The sequence below is a fragment of the Aedes aegypti genome, chromosome 2 (assembly GCF_002204515.2).
Source record: "Aedes aegypti strain LVP_AGWG chromosome 2, AaegL5.0 Primary Assembly, whole genome shotgun sequence".
Taxonomy (NCBI): Eukaryota; Metazoa; Arthropoda; class Insecta; order Diptera; family Culicidae; genus Aedes; species Aedes aegypti.
The window spans coordinates 166647143-166659751 of record NC_035108.1 but is presented as its reverse complement, the minus strand read 5'-3'; the positions used below and the strand labels follow the sequence as shown (position 1 = coordinate 166659751).

The following is a 12609-nucleotide window of genomic DNA, read 5'->3' as shown; positions in this document are numbered from 1 at the left end:
TTCGTTACCATGTTATTGCATTCAAGAAATCATTACTAAATCAAGATTAGATCAATTACTAAACTAAACTGTATAAATCAAGATAATATGTTTCATAGGTGTATCTACACCGTTCACTTTTTATTAAGAGAATAGTGTTGTGTTCAAAATCGTATTGTACGAGAAAAAATAAATGAGTACCGTTTTGTCTCAAACTCCAAACAGACTCATATTGCAAACACTCGGCTTTTGTATGACGATTGGATTGAAATGTTTCGCTGCAATATGTCATCAAATTAGGTAAGACCGCCCGCCTAAGCAATTTAATTCATATGTCAAAATCAAGAATTAATTAATTCTTTTCCGATGCAGCATGTCGTTTTTTGAAGCCTTGGGCATGATCAAAAATATTACAGGTGTAGTATTAGTAAAAATTTATTAATTTCTTGGAGCTTGAAAAAGTGATTTCTTATCACGATTATTTTTAGCGAAGGGGTAAAAGCAACCACCACGATTTTCGTACACAATTTTGCTAAAACATATATCAGTTCCATGTGATTATAAAAAGTATAATGTTTTATGCATTATACATAAATTAACGTGGATATTGAAATATTTTTGGGTTAATCGATTTAAAAAAAAACTTAGATGTATACTTATCATCACCTTGAGACACCCATATTTTGGAAAAATATGCGGATTTGGCCTGTATTTTTAACAAAATTAATTTAACCCCTTTACCGGCAGCTTCATTTTTTACCGCAAAATTCAAATTGAAATCGTTATAACTTTTTTGTTTTTCAATATTTTTGCACCATTTTTTCACAAGCTCTCAAAAAACTCTTCTAGTTTTAGGATCTGTGTCGATATTGATCATTGGTCATCTGGTTTTGAAGATATTCCAAAATTCCTTGGGGGACCGACCCGTAACTACAACCTCCTGTTAATTTCTCAGGCTACAGAATTTCAATCGTATTCGGATATTCACTCTTCAAAACAATACATTAATGAGAGTATGTTGTGAAAAAAATGAAGCAATTTGGTGCAGCCGTCTTTAAGTAATGACCATTTAGGTTTCTGGAACCACGCTGGCCAAATAAAGATCTTAAAAACTTCCAAAAACATCATATCGTTATTTTCCGATATCTCCAAGAATACTGAACCGATTTGTATGTTTTTTTCAGAAAAGCTCCTTATTAATTGGCATTATATAGCCCACATTTTATTTTTTTGATAAATTGATCAAAAACAAAATGGCCGCCAAAGGCATTTTATATGGAAAATGTCGGTCCTCCAAGGAACATCGGAATATCTTTAAAATCAGATCACCAATAATCAATATCGACACAGATCCTAAAACTAGAAGAGTTTTTTGAGAGCTTGTGAAAAAATGGTGCAAAAATATTGAAAAACAAAAAAGTTATAACGATTTGAATTTTGCGGTAAAAAATGAAGCTGCCGGTAGAGGGTTTTTTTTTCCTCATCTGTAGAGCCTTTTAACCACTGCTTCCATTATTTAGGAATATTGTGGTATGACCCATATTTTATTTGGTGCTCATCAAATATCCTTTCACAATTGAGATGTGATAGACATTGGTTGATGTGTCACACTGTCCCAACTGGGCACAACTCGTTTTATAAAGTCTATTACCCTATTAGGACTACCTTGCCAAATTTCCAAGGGCTCTAATAACCCTTTTCCAAATGTTAACGTTCTTTGATTAAGCAATGCTCCGCAGTTGCAGAGTAAATGCTCAGCAGTTTCGTCTTCAGCTTGACAAAAACGACACTCAGAGGATTGTATTTTTCCTATATTTTTAAGATGATACCTACTTGGGCAGTGACCGGTCATCAGTCCAGTTATTACCCTAAGATTTCCTTTATTAAGATTCAGTATAGCCCGGGCTTTAGCTAGACTGGGTTTTATGAATCTTACCGCTTGCTTGGATGTATCCGTGGCGTTCCAATTGGATTCTACCATGGACATTTCCCAATTTTTCAGTTTCATCCTGAAAGTGCACTCAGGAATACCACAGAACGGTTCAGGGCCGACAAAGCTCGAAGCTGCACCCTGTCTTGCTAGATTGTCGGCGATTTCATTCCCCTCAATTCCACAATGGCCGGGCACCCAGTACAATGTAACTTCGTTCCTACTGGCCAATTGCTTCAAAGAAAGAATGCATTCCCACACTAACTTTGATCTACATGTGAATGCCTTTAGAGCATTCAAAGCTGCTTGACTGTCTGAGAAAATACAGATCTTTGCAAACCTATAGTTTCATTTGAGACAAACATTTGTACAGTCAATGATGGCTTGTATTTCAGCTTGGAACACAGTGGGACTGCGCCCCATAGCGATTACCTTGCTGATACCAGGGACGAAAACTCCAGCTCCGGTATTGTCGCCCATCTTTGACCCGTCGGTATAAAACACAATAGAACCTGCACGTAAACTTGACCCACCAGAATCCCAACTATAGCGGCTTGGTTTAACCACTTTAAAGGGAACATCATAGTTGGTCTTCGTTGGCATCCAATCTTCTATTGTTTTGTTATCTGAATTCAAATTGAATTCCTTGATGATTTTCATGTGACCAATCAAATCACCATCTAGTATTTTATTATAACGAATAAACTACAAGGCATTTTTTGCAGCTTGCAGTTTAATGAATTGATGCAAAGGCAGTATATTAAGAAGGGCATCCAAGGCAACCGATGGTGTACTTTTCATTGCCCCTGTCATTGATATACAAGCAAGTCTCTGCAACTTAGCCAGCTTCTTCTGAGCGGTTACCTCATTTGTCTTGGGCCACCATACCAGTGAAGCATAACTAATTTTTGGTCGGACTATTGCTGAATAAATCCAGTTTACCATATTAGGTCGCAGTCCCCAAGTTTTTCCTAGGGCTTTATTGCAGACCCATAGGGCATTAGTACCCTTACTTATGACCTTGCTCAGATGATTGTTCCAGTTCAATTTCTTATCCAAAGTAACACCAAGGTGTTTAACTTCTTCCGAAAATTGAATTTGAACTCCATTCAAAGAAGGCTGTGTAAGCTTTGCCTTTTTCCTTCTGGTAAAAGGCACGATAGTAGTTTTTGAAGGGTTTACGTTTAACCCCTCTTTCCTACACCATTTGAGAGTAATGTTTAACGCAGTTTGCAACCGATCGGAAATCGTGTTATCAAACTTTCCACGAACTAAGATGGCCACATCGTCGGCATATCCAATTACCTCAAAACCTTGATCTATTAAATTTCTAAGAAGTTCGTCTACTACAAGAGACCACAGTAAGGGCGATAACACTCCTCCTTGAGGACATCCCTTCGTAGATCTTATAGATATTTGCGCACCTCCTAGATCAGCAGAAATTGTGCGACCCTTGAGCATAGTCATAACCCATTCGATAACACTTTTATCCAAGCCCCTTGCTTCCATGGCTGAACTCATAGAGCTATAGGATGCATTATCGAATGCTCCTTCAATATCGAGAAAAGCAACCACGGCTATTTCTTTGGCTTCAAGAGATTTCTCGATTTTATTTACCAGCGGCTGCAGCGCCGTAATGGTAGATTTACCTGATTGATACGCAAATTGGTATTTACAAAGAGACATTTCTATTAAACTTGTTGACTTGATGAAGTCATCAATTATTTTTTCCATTGTCTTTAAAAGAACAGAGGAAAGGCTTATAGGTCTAAAGGCTTTGGGAGTTGTTTTATCCTTTCTTCCAGCTTTTGGAATGAAGACAACTCGAACCTTTTGCCACGCTTTTGGAATATATGAAAGCGCAACACTTGCTTTGAATATTTCGGTTAAGAGCGGACAAAGCGTCTCTTTTCCTTGTTGCAGTAAGGCTGGGAAAATATCATCTTTCCCGGCAGATTTGAAAGGCTGAAAAGAACTCAATGTCCATTCGACCCTCGAAGGCGTGAAGATTTCACAAGCTTTCTGATAGGCATTTATCGACCATACATGTCTTGCCTCATCTGAGACCTGTTCTTCATCCGAATATGGGATCGATTCAGGGAAATGAGTTCTCATCATTACTTCCAGTGTTTCAGAAGAGTCAACAGTATAACTGCCGTCTTCTTTTTTAAGGCAACCTAGACCATTTGAATGGTCTTTTGAAAGGACTTTGTGCAGCCTTGCAGCTGCAGGAGCGTTGTTGATGGTTTCACATACCCGTCTCCAGTCCTTACGTTTGGCGTGCCTTAGTTCTCTGTTGTATTCTGTTAGGGCTTTTTTGTATTCAACCCAATCTAAAGTGATCTTTGCTCTATTGAACAACCGCCTGGATTTCTTCGGTAGAGGGGTTTATCTTGCTTATGTTTAGCTTTTCGGTAGTTGTTAAACTTCCACTCGGCTGGTTAGCCGTAAACCACGATTCATAATTAAAAACAAGTATTTATCGAGCAACGGACTCATGTTCCGTAACCGGTCGTTTGAGAACGTCGCGACCCATTGGAAGCCCACACAATAGAAACCTCAGCCAGCACAGTTGCTGGATAGTGTTGCGTGCTATTTCATTACCTAAAAAATAATGCGCTCCCGGGCTAGGCATTGGATATAAATAGAAAGCGTTGTGTTTGGATGGGCATCTAATTCTTCCGAAAGAGGTGCACTTTGCGAAAAAGGACCACGTGATTATTGAGCTGAAATCGAATTCAGGTTAACTTCTGCGTCCATGAGTCCTCTCATGGCGTAGGGGTACCGCGCCCTAACTAGAGAACAGGGAGTCGTGAGTTCGATTCTCACTGAAAAGACGTGTAAATTTTTCGCAAAACTTCACATCAATTTTTCCATTTTATCCAATTGCAAAGTATATGTAATGTTCAGCTTTTCGGTAGTTGTTAAACTTCCACTCGGCTGGTTAGCCGTAAACCATTTTATTAATACTTATTTATTTATTTATTGTTATTCAATTTTTTACAATATCGAACACTTTTGCATCATTATCAGTACAGTTCGAGTATAATTTTGCTTTAATTTTATTTTCTGACAATGGAATGAAACAGTGAAATTTTTGGGTTCCTTGGATCGTTTTCGCGTTATTATATTGCTCGCTGAGCTCTGATGCCGTTAATTCGTACTCTTCAGTAGTAGTAAAACAAAATGATAATTTTGTTAAATCTTCTTCTTTTCTTCGATTCGCCCAATCAAATAGTTCTTTTGCAGTTTTAATTGGATGCTCACGTTCTTTGGCTAAACTTGCTCTTGTGGCCATGCGCTTTATGGTTCCTCCAATAGCATCACAAGGACCTTTGCCATGTGACGTAGCAAAGAAATGCCATTCTGCATCAATTCCGTACTTTGATTTAAATTGACATAGGCTCGAAAAATTCTTACGGTTTTTGTACTGCGATGCTGCTCCAAAAAAATATATCTTTCTGATTTCTTTATCCTTATCAACGCGTAAAAAGTTAATCATTTTGGCAATGAACAAATTTACAGATACTGAGTCGTGTCTTAAATCTTCGGAAATTACAATAAAACTAAAATGTTCAATTTGCGTACTTCCATTGAAATAAATAACGAATGGATTAATTGTAGCTTGTTGTACGTTCCAGTGATGGGACTGCACTTCATCTTGCAATACAAAGCTATAGTTTTCAGAAAAATCACAAATGACTAAAAATTCACCATCTTGTAATGTATTTTTCGTATTTTTTAAAAAGCGGGATTGCTCTGTTTTAATAAAGTCGTGAGGAATTAAACTTTCTAATTTCAAGCAAAAAAATGACACAAACTCATCTACAGGTTTTACAATAGTTTCTAGGTCACACCTATCCGTGGTCACCCATTGCTCAAATGATAACTGATCAATATAATTTTCTTCAAACTCAGCGAATAAAGTATTTTCCAATGATGAAGAATCTGGACAATCCGAACAAGATCGTAGATAGCAATTTGATGTTGTATTTTCACACAAAAGACTACCAATTAACATTTTAATATCCTTTGATAAATTGATTCTTTTCAAACTATGTAAGATTAGGTTAATATTTTCGTGTGTTGTGCACACACAAACATTATGTGTTCCTGAATTGGATAGAAGCTTGCATTGCCTTGGACGAAGGCTTGCAAATGAGGAAAAACCTACCTTAATATTTTCGTTAATTTCCTTGAAGCGTGTATACGCTTCTTTCAAAGTAGTCATCATTAATCGTTTTTGGATTGCTTGACGCTTTCCATCTTTTTTTACAGATACATAATCTTTTTGGCCAGGCATAGCTCTACTTACTTCATCGTCTTCAAAATATTGAATTATTTTTTCTTTTGTCTCATCTGTTAATGAAGTACTCGACCTAGCATTTTTGGTTGCAAGACAGTTATTTTTGAATTGTTTTGCCTCTTTTGCTGTATTTCTATTGGTTTTGAACTCATCAATGGCGTCTTGAATAGAGCACGAGCTTGGCAGCATCGACAAAATCAATAATTTTTCTTTCCTTGTCGTGGCTAGATTCGAGAACCTTTCCTTCATATTCATAATTACCTCATCGTAGTCTGTATTTTCCACATCCTCAGGTCCTAATTTGAAGAGGTTTCTTCGTACAGCTTCGTTGATTTCACGGTATTTTTTCTCGGGATAATTGACGTAACCCATCTTCGTCCATTTAATCGGAGTCACTTTTATTCCAGCTATCCCTTCGTTGAAGCGTTCGATGTTGACCTTCTGGATGCACTCATCTTCTGATTGATTTGTTGAAACAGATGTCGCTGATGGTACCGTGGCAAGACTATCTGCACTTGGTACTTCTGGTAACTCCTCTGTTGTTGTCGGTGCATCTAGTAATTCCTCAGTTGTTGTTGTTTTCGAACTTCCTGCAACCTGATCCTCCGATGATGTACAGATTGCCCGTTTGTCAACGTTTAAACGGCAGGACGTACAAATGCGTAAATTTGTATTCAATGTAGACATTGGAGCATAACCAGCCGCTTTCAGTTTATCTATGGTGCTTTCGGTGAGATTTCGTAGCTCTTTCGAACACTTTTTTTCTGCAAACGGCCTGCAACAGTTGAGAAAGTGACTACTCATGTTGCTCGTTAGATTTTAATAAACAAAATCACTTTTAAGTTTTTACTGACTAGTTTGGTGTCGTTTGCTTGACTGAAGAAAAATTTTACAATTAAATCTTTTATAACCATAGTGGTAGTATATTTTTAGCTTTTTCGTGAGTATGTTCATGGTATGTACCTATCATGTTTTTGATGTTGTTGAAGTTACTCGCTTTCTCCCAAATATGATTAACAAAGTCTATTCTCTACCAAGGCGGGTCTATACCCAGGTGTAATCAGATTTTAACTTTGTGGAGAAAACCAGCGCCGAGAAAACCGACCTGCTTTACGTATACTAGATCACCTGGGTATAGACCCGCCTTGTTCTCTACGAGGTAAACTTTTTGCAGGTAAACTAGTCGTATACCTGTATAGAAAACTTTTTTTATAGCTTTTGTCTTCAATATTAGATTTCTTATAGGTTTTTTTTATCAAAAGGTTTCAACACTATTGAGAGAATTTTTCTTCAGTTACGTACAATAAAAAATATGACACTATCAAGACTTTAGATCACAACACTGGATCGCGTCTAACTTTCTAATAGATGCTATAATAGTTATGAATAATTAAATAAAATATCATGAAAACAACTTGTTAACCTCATGTTGTACCCTTAACAAAAAATCAGCAACAAACTGCGGTCCTAAAAAAAATTAACAATGAAAAAAAAAAAAATATTTCACTAAGTGTCAAATTTGTGAAATATTTGAAATGTCATAACTTTTTTGTTTATTGGCCTACCATCACCAAATTTTTATGGTAGATAGCTAATATAATGGACCGTTTTCCCTCAAAAAATTACGTTGGTATTCCGATAGGGTTTTGAGATATTTGAGTTTTTGTGACAAAAATGATGTTTTTTAATGCAAAAAAAATTTTTTTTTACTGTGTGTATTTTTTTTGGAATCTTTATTTAGTTGTCTAACTTTGTTTCTTTAGTTGTCTAACAATCGAACGAACCGTTTTTGCTGTGCAGCTTTTTGAATATTTTTGAACCATTTTCACATACACCCTTTTGAAAAGTTAGTCGTGACTCAACTTGAAGATTTGATATCGGAAAATGACGATTTAGATGGAACTGAAAAACTGTGCAAAGTTTCAGATATTTTTGAAATGGTCGATCAGAATCGACTTGCATGTCTCCGTGGAATCCCTCAGGAGCGTTGTTGATGGTTTCACATACCCGTCTCCAGTCCTTACGTTTGGCGTGCCTTAGTTCTCTGTTGTATTCTGTTAGGGCTTTTTTGTATTCAACCCAATCTAAAGTGATCTTTGCTCTATTGAACAACCGCCTGGATTTCTTCGGTAGAGGGGTTTATCTTGCTTATGTTTAGCTTTTCGGTAGTTGCTAAACTTCCACTCGGCTGGTTAGCCGTAAACCACGATTCATAATTAAAAACAAGTATTTATCGAGCAACGGACTCATGTTCCGTAACCGGTCGTTTGAGAACGTCGCGACCCATTGGAAGCCCACACAATAGAAACCTCAGCCAGCACAGTTGCTGGATAGTGTTGCGTGCTATTTCATTACCTAAAAAATAATGCGCTCTCGGGCTAGGCATTGGATATAAATAGAAAGCGTTGTGTTTGGATGGGCATCTAATTCTTCCGAAAGAGGTGCACTTTGCGAAAAAGGACCACGTGATTATTGAGCTGAAATCGAATTCAGGTTAACTTCTGCGTCCATGAGTCCTCTCATGGCGTAGGGGTACCGCGCCCTAACTAGAGAACAGGGAGTCGTGAGTTCGATTCTCACTGAAAAGACGTGTAAATTTTTCGCAAAACTTCACATCAATTTTTCCATTTTATCCAATTGCAAAGTATATGTAATGTTTAGCTTTTCGGTAGTTGTTAAACTTCCACTCGGCTGGTTAGCCGTAAACCACGATTAATAATTAAAAACAAGTATTTATCGAGTTCAACAAGTTCAAATTGCTGCCATTTCAGAAATTCTTGACGGATTTCCTTTATTTCAATTCGAATGGAATAGTCTGGATGTCTAGATTTTCAATCATCATATGAATTTCTGGAAATGTCAAGTCGGGTAAAAAAGCCTCAACTTCCTTTTCAATCAACTTTTACCCAACTTATGAATATAAATCTGACTCCAACTAAAATTGTTTTTATAGTTTTGACTACGGACGTAATTGGAGAACTAAATTAGTCACTGAGACCAGATTTGGCCTTGGGTATTTTTTCGGTTATTTATGGGACCGACCGAAGATAGGTCATTTTTTTTTCTTACGGTTAAGATTTGGGTGTTGAACTTCATTATTTGCAAAAACACTTTTAGACATGGTCGTGGGAAACCTAGATGACAGATTCAGTGACTTAGTTGTGAACCGGGATTTTTACAAAATGGGAAAATCTCAAGCATAGGGAATATTGTCAACTATTCTTCTATTTCTAGGTGGGCAAGGCCCTCAAAATGATCTTGCCTAAACATATAAACACAATTTCCTTCGACCGAACATTTTTGGTGAACAATTGTACGAAACATAATAGCTTTCACAAAATTACACTTGGAAAATAAATCTATGTGGCAGGTAAGTTTGAATATACGCCGTAGTGGAACATTTTAAGTTTGATACGACGAATAATAGCGCTTACGACGAAGTAGAACGAAACCCAAAATGAATAAAAAATCAAATTTAATACTAGGGGAAGGTGGTCCAATTCGGACCCTGTTCTAATTCGGATCATCAAACATTTCTCCACACTGGCGCTATTGTAAAGATCGTGTGTACCGTTTTTCTACCCACCGTCTGCCTAGGATCTAACATAAAACATTTGACACCTTCCAGTTAATTCGTTTGATTTTTATGTTAGTTTGTTGTTTTGAAGTGCTCTAGTGTGCTATCGGTTAGTATTATTTCCAAGCCTCTGGAATTGACAATAATTCTCCAATCTTTCTGTGTTATTTCATAATCGAATCCCCCAAGCCTAAGCTTTCATCTGACCATATGGTTTTCAAATGTCTATGCTCTGTTTATGCTCAACTAGTTTGAATATTTCAAAATGTGTATTGGTCCAATCCGGACCTTTTGATGTGGTTCAATGCGGACCTCTTGCTTTTTCAACGAACGAAGTCTATTTCAAAAGCTCCAATCCGTGAAAGTCTTCTCGACTTGTCAGAAAATCACAGAAGTTGTAATATTTATGGATGGTGCCTTTGTTCCTGTTGCGGTAAAGTAAAAGTCTTCGAAAAATCTATGTAATACGGTAGTCAACAAAAAATAGTAATCAATAAATCAGCTACTTGAAAAGAATCTCTATTAATACCACTGCTTATTCTGGATACAGCCAAAAAACTGTTACTAGGTTCGAATTGGACCATGTTCCCATATACTATTTAAATCCGCTACATCCAGACGCTTCCATTCAAACTAAAATGAAAGTAATCTGTCAAGGATCTCCGGAGTGGCAGCAATTTGAACTTTTTTTTATATATTTGCTGGGCGGATACGGATCAGCCCCTAAGTGTCTTTGGAAGAAATGTCAAAAATGGTTCAACGGACAACTTTGCAGGCGAAAGTTTTTTTTTTGCAAGGACGCTCCTATCAAAGGATAAAACTGATCTAGATCAAATCCGAAGGAGCCAAATGTAGTGCAAATCATTCCAAAATATTTTTTTGAAGACACCCAACCTCCAGGAAGCATATCTAGAGTAATAGAGGTTTGCCCCAGTGTACGCCCTATAGGGTGTATCCTCTATAGAGGATCTAACACAAATTTTGTATTAAAATCAGTTTTGTGAGCAATATCATCATCTAAGTTATAAATTTTGGGATTATAAACCATTTTGCCGAAACCGTCCTATTCTAAGTTATGGTAAAAAAGTCAAACCTAATTTAGAGTGGAAATCTGGCAATGCAAATATGATTAGAAACCGACACAAAACAAAAGTTGATTTTGTTGTAGTGTGTAATTTATCTGAGAGGAAAACTAAAGCCGTCGATGCATTTCCTGAGTTGTATATGGTGATATACCATTTTGAAATTTAAATTAATAAGTTAGATCTTTTATGGTTTTTATGCGTTTTGTTGTTTATCATTTGTTTCATTTTTTTCCATTCTTTCGGTGCGCAACCATGAAGTAACCACCCTGATTTCCCGCGTCCATTGCATACCCCAAAATTACCGTTCACACTGACGCATATCCTCTTCCTTTCCGAACAGATCAAAGGGAAAAAGCATCAATGACAGAGATCATTGTGAAAACGACTATGTCTGTTCATCGGGGGCCAATTAGGGGTTGGATGCTTTTTGCTTTGCTATATAAATAAGAAAACAATTTTGCCGCCACAAGTATTACTCTGCTAGATGCTTACTGATAAAAACATAAGCCTGGTTGAGTCGTACAAGAAAAAGGCATTCCCTCGTGTCATCCCATTCGGTGGGCTTTGTTCGCAAGAGTGGTGAAAGTGATATCAAATTCTAATAATCTGTTGATAGCAGTTCTAGCATATTTGCTGTGGCGAATTTTGTGTGAATAAGCGAAAATTACATTCTCGAGGATTAATCTTGTGCAATTGTGCCTTTTCAAGGTAAGTGTGCTATGCCCCGTCATTCGGCATGTAACCACTAGCTGGGCGATCATCGACGGCCAAATTTAATTGCATGTCTTACATCGTATCGCGGCATATCTACATGTACTCCAATCACGTGATATTGGATTTCCATTTCAAACAACGTACTCGATAAACAAATAAGTTAATTCGAGCGGTGTGACAAGCTATTTGCGCATTATATGAGCTACGTAGGCTAAACACAGTGATTGGGTTTTATAACTGAAGGTGCTCCGAGAGTGTGCATTTTTTTTTGCGTTGAACTTGTACTGAGTTGCACTAGACGGAATGGTGTCATTAATCACGCCATATCCGCTACCTTGTGTGTTGTTATGTTTATTGGAGTATTTGCAAAATACCGTTTTCGACTGCGTTTTAGATATTTTGGATGGATTGCAGCGATATATTTATTTTTGTGTATGTTGCAGAATTTAACTATTCTTTTTGGTGTAAATGCTTAGTATTTTTCTTAAATTTATGGGTGCTATCAAAGCTCACGAACCCATCTTTCAATTATCAGAATGAAACAAGTTTTTTCGTTCAAATTTAGATTTATTACGAAAATCTTCTTACTTCATGAAGTTAGAGAGTGAGAGAGATTGGACATCTGCAAAATCACAATTCAAGAAATGTTTCAATTTTGTCGACGTCTTGCTTTAACACAGTACATACATGAATAAAAAAAAACGCACAAATATTTGATCGATAAATAATCTTAATTAACTATCAAATTTGACTAGGCCTGTAGAGGAAAATGTTAAACTAGTGACAGCGACCCATTAGTGTTTATTGAGCAAAATCACTTCTTAGGAAAAACTACCAGCATTTGAGAATTGTTGGCCGACGTAATTTTATTGTCGTAGTATTCAAGATCATCCAGGTGGAAACAACTAAACGAATGAATCGATAATTGTTGGTTCGAACGTGACTCAGAGCCTCGTGAGGATGCCAACGAATATCTTCCATCTGTATTGAAATTGCCACAACCGATTATACTGACAAG

The 12609-nt window shown here is 36.9% G+C and overlaps 2 protein-coding genes across 3 annotated transcripts in view; both read left to right on the top strand.

Annotated features, from left to right (window-relative positions):
* LOC5572270 (deoxyribodipyrimidine photo-lyase) overlaps window positions 1–12609 on the top strand; it is a 206869-nt gene that overhangs the window by 118431 nt on the left and 75829 nt on the right. The gene's annotated exons all lie outside the window — the stretch shown is intronic.
* The window catches only part of LOC5567317 (ion transport peptide-like), a 104687-nt gene continuing 103420 nt past the window's right edge, over window positions 11343–12609 (top strand). The window contains exon 1 of one of the 2 annotated variants that reach the window (XM_021843068.1): window positions 11343–11585. The gene's annotated coding sequence lies outside the window, so the exon portion shown is untranslated. The remainder of the gene's footprint in view (window positions 11586–12609) is intronic. The other variant, XM_021843065.1, reaches the window with a different exon arrangement.